Source organism: Fukomys damarensis, unplaced genomic scaffold (assembly GCF_012274545.1).
Source record: "Fukomys damarensis isolate Sample0158 unplaced genomic scaffold, DMR_v1.0_HiC HiC_scaffold_7, whole genome shotgun sequence".
Lineage (NCBI taxonomy): Eukaryota > Metazoa > Chordata > Mammalia > Rodentia > Bathyergidae > Fukomys > Fukomys damarensis.
Window position 1 is genome coordinate 13,019,918 of NW_022900919.1, and position 17,658 is coordinate 13,037,575.

General features: G+C 39.0%; 1 long non-coding RNA gene across 6 annotated transcripts in view; it reads right to left on the minus strand.

Moving 5' to 3' along the window:
• Positions 1–9,200: 9,200 nt before the first annotated feature.
• LOC104860018 overlaps positions 9,201–17,658 on the minus strand; it is a 72,665-nt gene continuing 64,207 nt past the window's right edge. For all 6 annotated transcript variants that reach the window (XR_004516184.1, XR_004516183.1, XR_002025239.2 and 3 more), the window contains one exon: positions 9,201–10,422. This is a non-coding gene — a long non-coding RNA (uncharacterized LOC104860018). The remainder of the gene's footprint in view (positions 10,423–17,658) is intronic.

Below are 17,658 nucleotides of genomic sequence, written 5' to 3' on the forward strand. Positions count from 1 at the left end.
TTTGAAGAAAGATGACACATGTTTTTATTAAGGCAATCTGACAAGTTTTTATGTAATCTATTTCAGGAGACACAATCTGTCAAATCAAGAAATTTGGATGAGATTGCTGAATTTTTTGAATGTCACTTTTTATGAACATCTTAGAAGTAAACTAAATCGTAAGCAAGAGAAAATATGTTGAATATATCATTAAGGAATTTTACAATCCATGAAAGAGTGGATATATAAAATACAAAACTACCAGCAAATCAAACTTTTATGCTTTTATTGCTATACCAGTGATTGCTAAATGTGATTTTTATTATGCCCCGGGGAAAATTAACTTCAATGAGGGTATCAAGTAGTTGGAACACATTTCCAATAAAAATACATTTTAAAACCTTACTTAAACTATGCATTGTCCAACACTTTAAGGAGCAGTGACACAGGGTATTTTCAATATAGTAATAACCTTTCCTTACCCTAAGAAGCTCTAAGGAGTGAGGCTTGAGGCAAGCACATGGGTGCAAGTGCTTTATTGTCAGAATTGAACTCAGAGGAAGACGAGGAAGCCAGTAAAATGAAATGCCAGTCCAAGGGATGCTACCAAGCTGATCGTAACTAAGAGCAGTAGGAACTGGATCCCAGGAAACACGACTCAATCCTTAAACGCACAGAAAACCCATCCTTTAGCTAGGCAGGATGGGGAACATGGAGCCAGTTGTCTATTTCCTCATTGGTCAATGGTTACCCAATGATAATTGACTTCTCAAGTTTCTAGGTATGTGTGTAAGTTAGAAAGGCTGATAGGTCCTAACAGCCAACTAGGCAGTTGCTGCAAAGTAATCCTGAGCATAAAAGTGAGAGCCACACGGTGGAGATGACAAAAGCTACTAATAATTTATACCTGCACATAGCTGGTTGCTGTATTAATTGCTACAGGTGGGCAAAAAAACGAAATACAGCCCAAGGGGAGTCTGATGCCTTCTTTCTCTGCTCTGTAGTAATTATCAAAACTGATTCCCCCGGCTAAGGGGTGTGGGTTTTTTTCCTAAATGTGTTAACTATAAATATTTTATCTCTAGAAATGATTTTTATATTTTCAGTCTGGATTCTGTTTATGCCTCATCTCTTCTCCTCCTGGTCTGATGAGAAACATTTGTCCTTCCCTTATTACCATGCAGAACTTGGACAGCACCCATTGAAGTAAAAGCAGGTTAAAATATATTCCCTGTGTCGTAAAATTAACCATCATATCTATGCCTTGGAATTGTTTATTTGGTAGCTGAAGAGAGTCTTGTTGGATACTGAGCAGATTATAGACTTGCCACCAAAATAACTTCTGAGCATAGGTTTCTTTTAAATCATGCTGGAGGTCATGTAAACTCTGGTGTTCTGGGGCCATTTGAAAAAGTGAGAAATGTCTTCTCTTGCTTTCTTAGCATAAGCACACTGGGCCATGTTTCTTTCTTTCTTTGTTATTCTGTTTTCTTCTCTGGATGCCCTCAACGCCTTCCATATCCTTCTCTGACCTCTGGATTTTGCATGGCTCATCACATTATTTTCCATTAGTTCCTTTTTTAATGAGGACAAAGATGAGATTTGCTACATTTTTAAACTCCTTCTACTATAGATCCATTTTTATCGATTTTGCTCTAACCATCAATTAATTTCTCCAAAAGCTATTGAAGCTGTCAATGTTGATTTATGGCCTGGGTCTTGGTATTAGTAAGAATATAGATATTCGAGTTTGACAGTCCTGGGCTTTAATTTTGACTCTGTCACTTATAAACTATATGAGTCTGTAGAAGCCTTCTGTTCTCTTCTGTGAGATAAGGACTATGGTAAAGTTGCCACAGGATTACTGGGAAATCTCAGTGAGGTAAAATATAGAATAGAACTCACCACCATGCTTGAATCATAGCAACAATCTGATAAATGATAATTATGATTATGATTTAATGTGGACCATACTCTCTTATTTCTCATTTGCATCTCTAGATGTTATCTGTAAGTGTACCAGTAAATGTAAAGACAGGAATACTGGTAACACCAGAACTTGAAGTCAGTCTTGCCTGCCAGATCAGAATTGGTGCTTTTTCCCCCATAGCATAATAAACTAGGTGTGTAGAACTTTGCAAATGGAATCAAGTCTGGACATTTGCTGTTTAATAACAAATTCTGATAGCAAAAACAATTCTAAAAATAAGCCTTGAAATAAAACCTTTAGACTCGAGATTGGTGGGAAAAAGAAATGAAAACTTTATCTCCCTTGACTGAGGTTTTCAAAGTAGTTACTCTTTATCAAATTTCTCAGTCAGAAAACAGCAGTAGGTTTCCCTGTTGCACATGTAAGGAGCACTCAAGTGTTGTGTGTGCACAGTGAGGACGTGATTACTGGACCCTTTCGGTTGTATCCACTCCCACCCAGAGAATAATCACTACTTCGTGGTATAAGAAATAATATTGCTCATGAACTGGTGTTTCACACAAACAACATGAAGACAAAAAGAATAAGAAAGCAGGGGCTTGGAGTGTAGCTTGGGATAGAAGGCTTGCATACCACATGTGAGGTCCTGAGTTCAATCTCCAGCACTACAAAAAAGAAAAAGAAAAGGAAAGAAAAAAAAGAAAAAGAAAAGAAAGTTGCTTTTGAGATCTAAATTGTTAACCCTATTGAGTTGCATGAAATACTATAAGTAGGCCAAACATTCTTTACAAAGGTAGAGAAAAAGAGCTGGGGAACTCCTCGGACATCTCCTCAGTTATCTTGGTTGTGACAGCAGAAAGTCGGGGTGATATTCTGGAATAGCCTAATTCTAATTCATTGCCTTTGACCTTCCTTGGAGAGAGACTAAGACAGGAAAAAAAAAGGATAGTCAGATGAAAACTTGGGAAAGGGAAATAAGGGAGCCAGAATCATACATGGTTTCTCTGGAGACCTAAGAGGAAACAAAACCTTTGGCTTTGGCTGTGATAAGTAAGAGATCCGCCACTAAAAAGACATTTTCTGTCACACAACAGGGCTAATGTGATCTTCAAAGGTACACAACAGCATCCGTGGAATATTCTTAAGAGGACCTTTTTGACCTTAGCTGTTAATGCTTGTTTGACAATGGCCTTCAGGACTGGGGATGAGGCTCAGGGTTGGAGAACAGTTGCTTGTGTAACATGTGCAACACTGCGGTTTTATCTTTGATCCCAATGCTGAGAGAGAGAGAGAGAGAGAGAAGGAGAGGGAGAGAGAAAGAAAGAGAGAGACAGAGAGAGAGAGAGACAGAGAGAGAGACAGAGAGAGAGACAGAGAGAGAGAGACAGAGAGAGATGCTCGGTGGCAGAATTATGTGATTTTCTCAAGGTAGGAAAGGAACTCTAGAGAGAGAGAGAGGGAAGGAGAGGGAGAGAGAAAGAAAGAGAGAGACAGAGAGAGAGAGAGACAGAGAGAGAGACAGAGAGAGAGACAGAGAGAGAGAGACAGAGAGAGATGCTCGGTGGCAGAATTATGTGATTTTCTCAAGGTAGGAAAGGAACTCTCATCTCCAGGCCTACTCAAGTCTGGACTCATCTTACCTTTCCATCAACACAGTAAGCACCTCCTAACCCAGCCAACCATGCTCCTTTCCCTCTTTGGGAGCTCATTGCCCTCTGTGAATTTATCTGTAGCAATTTCCTTGTCTGATATGAACTTACTCTTTGTTTACACATATATTTGTCACTATATATTGCATATCTCTGCATAAAAATATAAATTTTGTGAAAACCATGACTCACTAATTGCCTAAGACCATCTCCTCAGTGTTTAGAATCATACATGGCTTTTGAGAACATGAGTCATGAATGAATCCATATATTTTTAAACTACATTTGACATTACATTCGTCCATCCCTTCTCTCCCAAGCGTGATGTAGCATTTCTCCACAAGTTAGCTTTTTCTTGATCATTATGAGAAAATGCACCTCACTGTTCTGGCCATTTAACCCATTTGAGTGTTCAAATCCATTTCTGAACCTAAACAATTTTCCTGCACTGGCACTGTCCAAAATGACAGCCACCAGCCAAGTGGCTTTTGGGCACTTGAAATGCTGCATCTGAACTGAGTTGTATTGCCAGTGCAAAATACATGCTGGGTTTTGGAAGCTTTGCATAAAAATGAATGAAGATAACTCTGATTTTCTATTAAGTTACATATAGAAATGATAAGATTTTGCATCTATTGCACAAAGTAAAATATTGAAATTCAGTCATCTTTTGAATGTGGCTAAAAGTAAATTGCAAATTATATTTATGGTTCACCTTAGCTTTCTGGCAGACAGCAATGGCCATTGTAACCATCAGCTTTGAAGAGCCTGTAGTGTACAATACCCTATTCTGTAAGAGCAGTAAGCACCCTTCATTTTTATTTCTGGAATTTATTAAATCCAGCATTAACTCGTCATGAAATGTTGTCCCCTGAGAATGGTATGCAGCTCTGTGGAGGGGACACTTGGCCTTCTTTGTAAGGTCAGTGTGACGATCTAGCAATGGGTCTCACTTACAAGAGCACATTGTCTAAACCAGACATGGGCTTTCTACATGCTTTGTATTTGTAGCAGCAATTATGGTTTCCAGGGTCAGACACTTTCAGGCACTTAATAACCAGTTCGACTAAAGGTCTATGAGCTTCCTGGCCACTCATTAAATCTAAGACATCCCTTACCCTAAGGTCAATATTGCTTAGTTCAGCCACACTTTATGACTGAGTGAATGAAAGCTTTCCCCTTCATTGTCAGTAGTATTGATTGGCAGTTCTTTGGGTGGTCCTGGTCATTTTTATTTGCCTCCTTTGTTTTCAACTACCCAGGGAGTGACATCATCTTTCCTTCACAAAATGGAATTATTGCAATGTGAAAGCTGAGTACAAGGAGATCCACTGTTGGGCACTGGACCTCACCTCTTCATTATTATTGTAGAGTGACTCATAGGGGAAAGGAAATTCAGACAAGCAAGGAGACCCATGCCATAAACCCTACAAATCACCAGCCTGATAAACTACCATCTTTACCATGGGTCACAATGCTCCCATTAGACTCAATCAGAGGAGAAGGTATGACTAATTCTTCCCTTTACCACCAAAAATAAATCACAGCACTGAGCTGGAAGGAGACACAGACTTTTCCAGGATGAAGAGTTGAGTTGGAGGCTGAAAGTAGGAAACATTTTGAAATGGAGCCAGGCAGCCCTGAGCAAAGGATTGCCGAACAAGCTCCCAGACCACAACCCTCCATGAAAGCAGTTACAAGAAGTACCTGCTGGTTCTTGCATGCTCTGGTGGCATGTCCAACAACTTCCCAGACATTAAATATGCATTACTTTTGCCAATAAGTCACTCACTCATTAATCCATTTTAATAAGCCTCCGTCATTCAAAGACTTTTACAAATTGTTCATGTTCAGGGATCATTCCAGATCTTCTCAAAAGCCATATGCAGTAAAGCCTCAGTTTATGCACACTTCTGTTTGTAAACAATTCAGTTCTGAAACAGAAAGCATTCAATAAAACTTTACTTCTGTTCACAACCTCCACAACAGATAACAAGCACAGTTGTGGCCATCTTCCCCATACAAACACAAATTCTGCCATCCTCCCCCGAATCATAAAACAAATTAAGTTCATGTGCTGAGATATAACTGCATCTAAAATTCAGAGCATCTTATGTCCAAATATTTTGGTTGCATCTGAATCACTAAAGTTCAACTTCATGCCCAATGTAAGTAACGCTCAGAACATAAGAGAAGAAAAATTTTGAGCTTTGGGGCCAGAAGTATGGCAGATGGATATTGTGATATTTTGTTGTGAGTTCTGGATTTCTCATATGTAAACTGGGAGCACTAATATGTATTTTGTAGGATAAAATATATAAAGGATCTATTATAATACTAGGGATGAACAAACATTGTCATAGTGATTGGGGTTAGTCTATACCAGGATGAAATGCCTAATATTAGACAGAAGCAATATATTTATGTGCACACTGCAATGACTTTTACATGAAGCATCAAAATATTGGCTCTTTTTAAATTATAATTATTGTTATGCTTATGTACTGCTGACATTTTTGGAATGATGTATAATTTAGTATGAAGGATCCCATTTGGAAAATTCAATACTAGGATGATATATATTTAATTACAGCGGACCCTTGAGTTATGACTGGCCTGACATAGGAAAAACTTGGAACATAGGAACATAAGAACAACCAGAATTTTAGCTTTTACTTAGGAACAAAGTCTCGAGTTATGACCTGAATACTGTCAGTTTGTGTTTCCAGATGGTCTCAGACACAGATTTAATTCTGAAAGCGTTCTAGAAGGAACATTACAACATCCTTTCCTGTGAGGGGTTAAGAGAGAAATCCTGGGCCAGTGTCTGTCTAAGGACACTAACATCTGTCTGTATGTAGGAGAGAGACTTTGAAGGCTGTGTAGAGGAGTCTGAGCCTTCAACTGCCCAACTTGAGTTACAACCAGCCCTGGCGAGTGAATTGTGTTCAAGGGTCCACTGTCATATAAATCTTGGTGCCATCTTAATTCACGCTTCAACTTCACAAGACACAGCCCATTGCCCTGGGGCAGACATCTACCCTCCTGATGGGCTACAGAGATAAGAGGCAAGGGGTGCTTTCTGGTGTGAAAATCCCTGGGATCTTAGTCCTTGTTCTATCATAAGGTCTCAGGTAAGTTGCTCAATGTCTCTGTACTTCAGATTCCTCACATATAAAGCAGAATATAGCTCTGGAAAGGATACCCCCATGTTCAGAGCAGTGCTATTCATAGTAGCCTGAAGATGGAAGAAAGCCAAATATCCATTGACGAATGAATAAAATGTGGCTATACATATCTTGGAACACTATTCTGCCTTAAAAAGGAAAAAAATTCTGACACACACTCCAATTCTCACACATGACTCTGAGGGAAATAAACCAGTCATACAAGGTCAAGTGTTGAGCGACTCCACTAGTACAAGGCATTGGGAGTAATCAAATTCACAGACACAGAAAGCATGGTAGTGGGTGCCAGAGTCTGGTGGGAAGAAAGAATGAGAAGTTGTTAAATGGGTACAGAGTTTCAGTTCTGCAAATGGACAGTGGAGTTGGCTGTACAATGACGTGAGTGTATGGAAGGCCATTGAATTGTACCCTGCAAACAGTCAAGGAACTTTATGTTATCAGTACTTTATCATAACTTTTAAAGTTAAAGTAAAAAGTAGAAGAACAATATGAATTTCTTTATATTTTTCTGCTGCTGCTATTGAGTGAATTAAATGGGGCAATGCTTTACGTGGCTTACCACAGGGCTAAGTCATGGTATAAACTTCATACAAGCACTCTACCTCCGAATAAGGTAAGTGTTATAGTTAATTAATTAATGGCACCAAAAATTAGCAATTCTTTCAATTCACAACTGTTGGCTTGAGCTTTGGCAGCCAAACTTGGACAGATTTGGAGTTTCCCAAACATGGAGTGAAATTGTAGATAGGGACAAACTCAGGTGAATTCTTTAGTAAGGCAAGACCCTCAGTTTGAGCCAATGCCAGTGTATCTCATACAAGACAGAATAAAAAGAGCCAGCAGGGGGCAGGAGAGAGGAGGCACGGTGAGACTAGACATACCTGGGAAGGAAGCCAGAGAGAAGTCATGGACGGCGTCCCAGTGTGGTGAGAGGTTGCTGGGTGTGCCTCCAGCGCACCTAGAGTTCAATCCTCTGAACACAGCCCCTGATACTCAACTGGGCAGTAATTTTCCCTTACTATAATGCTTTTCTCCAGCCTTCACTCGATTGGCTGTGTCTTTCCCCCAAAGCTAACAAGCTTGGCAATCCTGCTCTTCTTAATAAAACACGGTACCACAAGCAAGAAGAATATTTCCTAAGCCACTGAGATGGCCCAGTAGCCATCAGACTTACAGGGTCTGTCACACATCAGGATCTGCCCAGGCCCAGCTGGGGCTACCTAAGGTCACACAGCAGCAGATTTCTCTCCTATAACTGAGTCAATTTGCTCTTTCAGCTCACTTGCACCATCCCTGAAAATCTGGCCACACTTCCTCCTACTGATCTAAAATATTCCAGTTTTAATTAGTTCCAGGCCAGGCGATGTGACTGCCCCATCTGCACAATGCATTTGTGCCAATTCAAAGTCTGAGGCTGATGAACAAATATAGCCAACTAAAGACCTGTTGAAGGAGGCAAATGGAGCCACACTGCTGCTGGAAAATTTGCCTGTGGTGCCTGCCAACACCAGGGCCCTGTCCAAGCTGTGCCTGAACCATGAGCCTGCTGTGAAAGGACTGCTGAGTTTCACATTCTGCCCTGCCTCTCCAGAAACCGAAGGGAGGTTAGTACGTGGAGCCCAAGCTCCTCACAATCTAGGGGATGTGCCCTGCAATCCATAACTTCATTGGTTCAGCAATGTTAGCTGAAGTCATAGCCAAATTCAGTAAGGGCCAGAGGGATAGAGAAAAAAGGTGATACAGATCAGGTTCCTTCCCAATAGTCGGGCTCATTTGCCCCTAAAATCACTGCAGATCCAAGCTTTAGGAGACCACGGCTCATATTTAGCTTCTTCTTTTGCATTGGATAGCCTCTGTGTGTGTGTGTGTGTGTGTGTGTGTGTGTGTGTGTGTGTATCCAGATGATCACTTAATAGTATTCCATTTGACTTCTTAATTAGAAAAAACCAAAACGTGGACTTTAGCAATGTATACAGGTATGCATATATTTTTCTATATATAATTTGAATTTAAGTTAATGCATTTGAATTTGGTGTACTCCTTTACATTGTACTTTAACACAATGTAGAAGTTTAAATTATAACTTCCCACATAATTTCCCTGAAATTTCTCATACCAGCCATTGCATTTGGTAGAATTCAGTTCAGGTTGTACTGGACACAGGGCAGGAGCTACATTTCCCCTTGGCAGGCATTCTTTAAGACACACTTTTAATTCATTAATCCCCTCATTTGGCACATGCAGAGTCTTTACTGTGTACTGGGCTGGGCAGATCCACTATTTAGCAGTGAATGATAAAAACACACAAAGCACTCTGCTTCATGAAGTTTCTATTTTCATGATATTACTTACCTCCCACTATTTTGTTTAAAAAAAATAGGAAAATAAATGTATCCCAAATACTTATAATTTTCAGATGAGTATTCCTGTCATACAGTCATGATTTCTCTTAGCTTTTGAGTCAAATTGATAAACTCTGTGAATGACCTTCACTTTTGTGGTTTCCGCAACGCCATTCTTAAGTCCCGGGGACACAGCATTAGCACCACGTCCATGCCCTCCGACGACCAAGTGGCCAAGTCCACAGAGATTCTTTGGCGCTCATAACAGTTGGATCGCACTTCTCGTTTGGGAAGTAGACACTTTCCCAGTGTGGCATCTGGTTGAGATAGTAGGAAAGAGTACAGCCATTTTCACTGAACTGAATAAAAAAGCAGTCACAAGATAGCTTTGTTGCAATTCCCTTTTGGAAGAAAAACAAAACAAAAGCTCCCTGAGCTCCAGTGACACTGGGAAGACAGCGTCAAAGCCTCCGTCAAGTTGCTGGTGCTCTTGTTCTCTCACGGTCTCTTCAGCAACCTGCTGAATTGCTCTAGAACACTGCGCAAGCCCTTGTTTTAGGAATAAAGTGCCAGGATACTTCACTAAGGTGTCTCCCAGAAGCCCTCTTCCCCACACCGTGTCCAGAGATTCATCTTCGATGTTGACCCAAATCCCTCCCCGTAGCACTCCCCGAATAGCTTCTACCAACCTCTGCATTCCTGGTTGCTGAAGCACAATCTCCTCACAAGGCTGAATGTGTTTATCAGAAAATCAGGTGGGAGGACAGAAATATTTTGTTGAGATTAACCTGCCCTGAGGAAGTAAGGTGAGCAAAATGAGAACTGGAACAAGGTTGAGACTGGCCTTCACCTCTTCTGAATAAGCCAGACTTACCTCTGACCTGTGGTGTTGACCAGGCCTGTCAGTTAAAGCTAAACACATTTCACAGTGGCGACCAGCCAAAAACATAAATTCTGCCCAAAACTAAACACTGCAGAAGGTCTGTCTAGTTTCAAAATATCTATGCCAGCTCCACAGTACACAGGGTGCCGTGGGTGTGATTTTGTATAACACTGGCAGAGCCACTCCGCAGGAGGAGGAGGATCAGCTCTTAAAGCCACCAAATCCCTGCACTGGGGAAGGGCCTTGGGACTTTTATGTATCTCCTATGCAATGATAAAAGCTAGCTGTAGAGGAGCTAGCTGTAGCTCATAAAAAGGTGTGTTTGCTTTGGTAGTGTGCTCTCGGGATAGCTTCCAGAAGTTTCCAGGGAGCCTTCAGAGCAGCGATGAAGAAAGCCTTGGGGCAAAGCGCGGGGAATCTGTGGGCCACTGCTTGAAGACATTCATTATACCTGAAGGAAGAGTATATAGTTCTGAGAAGGTGTAGCTTAAGGACATATGACAATTGTTTCACTGTCTATCGAAAAGTTAGATGAGACCTAGGAATATCTCCTTCTGGCATCAAACTTGTGTGCTCCACATCCCAGAGTTGGCAGGGCATGGTGACATTTGGGAATGATGTGGGCCTACCCAAAGACTTGGGAATGTGAGAAACTGTAAATAAAAAGGCATACGTTATCCAAGAATAAATACATGTGCATATTTTACTGCCTTTGTTTAACAAATAGTTTTAAGAGATTTCTATGTTGTGGATCCTGAGAATAAAACAATGAACTGTGCTCTTTAAGCACTTAAAATTTCACAGGCAAGAAGGCTCCCTTTCTGAATTACCGGCCTTGGTTGCTAATTCTACCCCAGAAAAGGAGACTTCCCTGCTACCATGGCTTCCATTCCTAGTTGAACTCAAATGTCCTGGGAAGTCTTTTTTTGTTTTTTTTGTTTTGTTTTGTTTTTTTCACCACTCTAAAAAGATCCTTCTGAGTGCCAGTGTTTTTCAAGATGATCCAATTTCTGGAAACCATAATTTTCACTTGCTAAACAATATCTCAGGCCACTTGCCTGCTGCACACATGGTTTTCTTCAACTTCTTTCCAAGATATTCATGACACTCAGGTCTTAGCATGGTGTGGAGGTGAAATTACACGTTATGACAGCTAAATTCAATGTACAAGGTGCTAAAGTTATCTGTATAAGAGGAGTCTGGATAAAATAAATGGGACATATTGTTAGGGCCACATATTCTTTGGAAACATGATTTCCCATAGCTATGTGCCTGCTAATTCAGACAAAGCATCTTTTGTGGAGGGGGTTTGAGACAGGGTCTCACTATGTAGTCGAGACTGAACTGGAACTCTCTATGTATCCCAGGCTGGTCTCAAACTCACAGCAATCCTCCTGCCTCAGCCTCCTGAGTGCCAGAAAAAGCATTTCTATCTAGCTCTTTGATAATTTCCTTCACTAGAGCGAGCTGTTCAATATGGTAGCCACCAGTCACCTAGGGTTATTTAAATTTAAATTACTTAAAGTTAAATGAAGATACAAATATAGTCTGGCCTTATTTAAAGTTCTTGCCAGTTATTTGTGGCTTTTGACATGTGAATGTCAATTTTTGTGATATTATATGTGTAAATTTGCCCTTATTATGTTTGTACATGTGATTAATACTTTGATAAGATAGAATGTGAATGAAAACATTTCTTCCAGGACTTTGGACACATTGCTCTATTCTCATCAAGCTTACAGTGCTGCTTGGAGAAATAGGTAGATATTCTCATGATCATCCTGTATATATGACTCCCCCTGCCCCACATTTAGAAATGTTTAAGATTCGAAAGAAATCGTTATTGTTCTATAATTTTATGAACACATGTCTTGAAACACATTTTCTTTCCTTACCCTGAACGTCAAACAGACCCTTCAATCTGGATGTAATGCTCTTCAGTTCTAGAATTTATTCTGTACTATTTCTTTTGATAATTCCATCCTTATCATTTTCTTTAAAGAACCCTTAAGTGAGTATCAATGTGTCTTTCTTCCTTGATGCATTTAAAATACTAAATTAAATAAGCCTAAGGCTCTCTATACTTTGAGTTCCTGGTTTAAAGCACGAAAGTTAATTTAGTACACAAATAAGTCAACCTAACTTAGGCTTTAGAGATGTCTACAACTCATAATGGCTCAATTTAGATGCTTTGACTTTACAGTGGGACAGAAAGGATACTCCCTCATTACAAAACATACTTCAGCTTTTGAATTTTGATCTTCTCCCCATCTAGGAATATGCTGTAAGATCCTTTCTCATGACTTCTCCACAATGAACAGTGCTGCTAGGCTATGATGCATTTTCAACTGATGATATTTTTCACTGGGTTAATCAGGACATTAACTCTTTGAATTTGAGGAGCATCTATTTTCATAAAAGAAAACCCAACTTGGCTAATCATAAGCAGTCAAGTTTCAACCTAATCCAAGCTGGCAAAAGATTAGATCCTACCCAAATAAGGAAAATGCCTATATGTAATGCGTTAAGATATGTCTGGGCTTCGGTGGTGTTTGCTGTCTCTAATGCCTCACTGCCTTTGTGATCTAGCAGGCTGTCCGAGCCCCTTCTGACTCTACCAGCTGCCTCATTCATGACTGGTTATTTGAGCAAATAAACTCTGAAATACTTGATTTGTCTAAAGCATATACAGATAGACAAATTAAATATATATCTTTATATATATATGAATGATAGTCCTCATATCAGTTTGTCTAGAGTGTATTCTGGCCTCCTGGCATCCTACGAGCAGGGCAAAGAGCAGGATTGGAGTCATCTTGTCAACTTCCACCCCCTGCTTTATCCTGGAGCCCTCCACATCCTTACCTTTCTCTATCCTCTTCTGCCCTGCTGAGCTCCTCACACAAGTTCCTGACACTCTGGGTCCAGAGCTTTCCTAGGTACACATCTCCAAAGAGGAAGTATTGTATATTATAGAGGTAGGAAGAGAAGCAACCACCTGGTTCCAAAGGCCATGAAGGGAAATGGAAATTCTTACTGCCTCACTCATTTTACAAATGAACACAAATTCAAAAACTTTAAATAAAATATCAAAACATCAAGTCCAGCAGAATACGGAAAAATAACTTATGGGAAGCCATGATTTATTCCATGAATTCATATATTTGAAAGATATTTATCTCTAATGATATATTTGAATATGATTCCAAATGAAAGTAAACATTTGAACCCATTTACATCTGTTTCTCTTTTCGAAAATCACATTTTAAAATGCAAACAGAACATTATTTTGACATTACTTTTTTAAAAGTATGATATAAGTGAACGACAAACACAGATCCTATGCAAAATTGAGTTTGGAAAATACTATCTATAGTTCATTAAATAATAGGTCAAACTATCTGAAAAGGAAGATTTTATAATGGCTGAGCTTCTCAGAGGCTTTTATATGCTAATGTGCAAATGCCTTGCCAAGAGGTTAGGCAGACAGAGTTTCATCATCAGTCTTCTTCCCCTTCCCAGTAGCATGCTTGGAGTCTCATCTTTCTCATCACATGCATGTCCATTATCAATACTACGCTATAAATTACCTTTGTTTTGGAAGATCCACCCAATGCAATATACCACAAATGGTCTGAGGTTACACATACTGTAAAAACAGGTGATAATTTATCAACTGTTACAAGTGTCTTACTTACCCTTCAGTAGAACTAAGAATTTCATACAGTAGAAAAACAATCTCTTTTCCTAATAGCAAAAAGAAAGAGAAAGAAAGAAAGAAAGAAAGAAAGAAAGAAAGAAAGAAAGAAAGAAAGAAAGAGAAAGAAAGAAAGAAAGAAAGAAAGAAAGAAAAAGATGCTTGACATAACTTCTGCAAGAACTTGAAGCAAAAACAGAGATACATATAACTTTGTCAAGAGTCCTAGAAGACGGAAAAAATGACTTAATTGTTGGTTACTAGATAGGAGTGGCAAATGTATTCGTTGTCTCGAATTCAATCTATGTTACTATCATGAGAGTCACCATTATTTTTAATGAGAGTGAGAATGGAAGGGGAAAGGTTTGATAACATTGCTCTACAACACAACTCCAAGAATAAAAGCTGGAGAAAAGGGCCGGGGATTTAGCTCAAAGGACCCGAGTTCAATCCCCGGTACCAAAAGTATAAATAAATACATGAACTTAGAACTGGAGAAAGTCCACTCACAGAAGAAAAGCATGAAAAGGGCAAAGAAAACAGATTTACAAGTCAGATATAAGAGTTTGTAAAGCTGCTTAAAGTGGGAACAGTTCACTAATGAAATAGAATTAGCAATTACAACTAATAACTAACAAAGGAACATCCAAGGAGCAAAGTTAAATTGAATTTATAGACTAGAATCAGGCTTTTTCAATGCATGCGCTTATAAATATTTTTTTCATACACAATAAACCTATTCTGCTAATTTAGCAAAAAGGGAAGATCGGTTCATACATTCTGCTGAGGAAACCCATTTACTCTTGAAAAGAATCAAGATATTCTTGATTCTGCAGCACCCAAACTAATATCCACTGGGTAGACTGGACAGTTAGGACTAAAAAGTGAAGCTGAATGAAAAGTGGAAGAAAATGGAGGTGAAGGTGAATCTCCTTGTGAAGGGAGGAGGCACTGCTAACCATCACACCAAAGAAGAGGACTCGTGAAGGTTGGGCTTGAGGATCTACAGGGAATCTTCCATATCCCAATAAACTTCATAAGATTAAAGGGTTGAAAAGACTGAAAGGTGGTAATCAATTAAATGACACAAAAGTAAGTATAAATATGACTGAACTTGTGACTAAGTAACAAAAGTGGAAATACAAACAGTACATACAACAACAAAAGCCAGGCTCGGTAATTATCAAAGAAGTACAAAAATTTTTAAATGCTGTTTTCAGTAACAGATTAGATTTTAAAATACTTAATTAATGGTGAATGGAAAATACATAACAAACATCCCCGGTGACAGAGTACACTGGTATGGCTTTGCTAGAAAGGGATTTAGTAACATGTACAGCAAGAGTTTTCAGAAGTTTGTAATTTTTGACCTGACACTTTTTCACCATAAGACAGTCAAAAATAGAGACTAAGGATTACGCTTAAAAATGTTCATCATAATTCTTATTTATTAGTAAAGATTTATCAACATTTTATATGAATAAAACAGCAGAAGAAAAGTATGCTAAAGACGAAGAATAATCACATATTCTGAACAGGCTCCAACAATGAATGTAATACTGACTTTAAGATTCACATTTTAAAATAGGGAAGGGTGGAGGGGGTGAAGAGCGGGCGGGGGTATGGGGAAAAAATGAGAACCAAGATCTGTCATGTAAAGGTACAAGATCCCAATGATGAATGTAACTGTACTGTATACTTAAAACGTGCCAATAAACTCAATGAGAAAAAAAAAAGATTCACATTTTAAAAGAATGCTACCATCAGAAAAAGTTATGCTAACATTTTTAATTAAACAGGTAGGACAAAAACAAAACAAAACAAAACCCAAGTGGAAAGTCACAAAAGTTTATAATGGGAGGCCCGTGAATACTCTTCAAAGAAGAATGGATAGGAAAAAATAAGAATGTTGACATGATTACAAATGTGTGATTAAAGCAAAATTTAAATTTCAGCACTTTAAAAGATTACCTGTAATTTACTTTTATGCATTAAATATCAGGAAAGCACGACACATTATACTGGTTTTCTTTCAATGTTTTTAACATTTCTATCAGTATACATTTGTAATACAAAATAATTAAATTCATCGTGGGGAGCTGGCACATATACATATGGCATCTTAATCATTTTTCCTTTCCTTTCCTATGACTTCCCCTCTCTCTTCTCCCCTAGATCTCCCTCTCATCACCATAGCATCTACCTCTCTTTTTCCCATCATTTCTCTTTTATTTTGTGCTTTAAGTTATTAATATTTTGTGTCTCTCATACTAGAGATATCATGAAATATTTAACCTTTCTTCCTGAAAGAGTTATGGTCATCATGTTACAATGATACATTGATGCCATGTTTACAGCAGCAAAATTCACAGTAGTTAAATTATAGAAATGGGTATACTATACTCATCGACTGATGCACAGATAAAGAGAATGTAGTATACATACACAGTGAAGTCCTCAGCCATAAAGAAGGATAAATTTGAGTCATTTGTAGGGAAAAGGATGGATCTTGAGATCATAATGCTAAGTGAACTAAACCAAGCATACAAGATTAGACTTGTAAAAATGAGTTAACTGCGTGAGTGACTACATCCCACTTGTAGTTTTAATCCTTTACTAGTGAGGACTGGGGAATCTACACTGAGTTGAGTTTCCGAAACAGCCATGTCACTAGCATAGGAGCCAAAGAAATGAGTAAAGAGAAGCCCATACCACCTAGTTTTCTGGAGCAAAAACAGGAGGACTCTAAAAAATCTTATAGAAACAATAAAAGTACATAAAATCAGTCTTGCAAATTATAAAGCCTACATTACATTGCTTCTATTTCTCTTCTGAGACAATGACTAAAGCATAGAAAATGCACATTTTCATCAGGCTAGATGAACAGTTGGGGAGAGATCAGCTTCTGATGATGTTTCCTTCATGAGTTTTTTTAATATTCTACCTACTAACTGGTTATTAAGATCTTAGCTCAAAAGCACAGCTTTCTGCACTTGTGACACGGTTGTGATACTTTTCTTCCATAATCAATTATCTTATTGATGGTGATTGCTGAGTTGCTTCACTTATCACTTAAAAACCATCAGTATTTGAAGCCATTGTGGAAGAAATGTATGGGTCTCCATTGCTTATGAAAATGTTGACATTTGAGAGAGAATTAAGCAGTGGTGGTGATGTTAAAAGCGACTCCTTGTCTAAATAAAAAGTAATTTTAATGCATAACTCGAAACAATGTTAACTGGGAAAAGAGCTGAGATACAGATCTTTTCTAAGGATGGAAGATTTAATTTCTCTAAAAACCCCAGTTTTTACCCTCTTATAGTAATAACAGCATAAACCCTATCTAAAGTCTGTTGGACTGTTGATATATTCTCGGGACCGAGCTTCTTTTCTTATTTCTACCCACTCTACATTCCAGTCTGTCTTTGGTGCGGCGGTGCGGGGCATTCCTTGTGAATAAAGATCAAGCTCTCTGGTTTGTGTAGTTACAGTTGTAAGTGTTTACATATAGTTGTCAGGCTCTGAGTAACTCTGGGTCTGTTCATATAACCTATAACACTGCTTCCAGCAAAAGCTTTAGTTGGCTCCCAACATTAACAAAAATAAACAATTTAAAGGTCACAGGTGAAGCAATGATACCCTGAAGAATCTCTGAGAGCCCTTTGTCAAATCTGTTGTAGAGCCGCCAGTTTGGCAGAGAGCGCCCCTGGTGGTCATCTTCTGGAAGTGCACAGGTCTCTGTGAGCTCAACCGGAAGAAGTGCTCAAATTAAAGAAAGCCTAGCATGTTGCCAAATTCCGCTGCTCAAGAGGCTGGTGACCCTTGGGTTATCCACACCAACTCACGTTCTCTTTGGACCAGCTGTTCCTCGTATCTCCAAATCAGCAAGCAAAGACGCTCTGTCACCGAGGTATGGCACACAATGGCAGACCCAGAGGTCCTTAGGGCTCTGCATGGGGCACCCAGGGAAATACCTTCCTGACTCGGAAA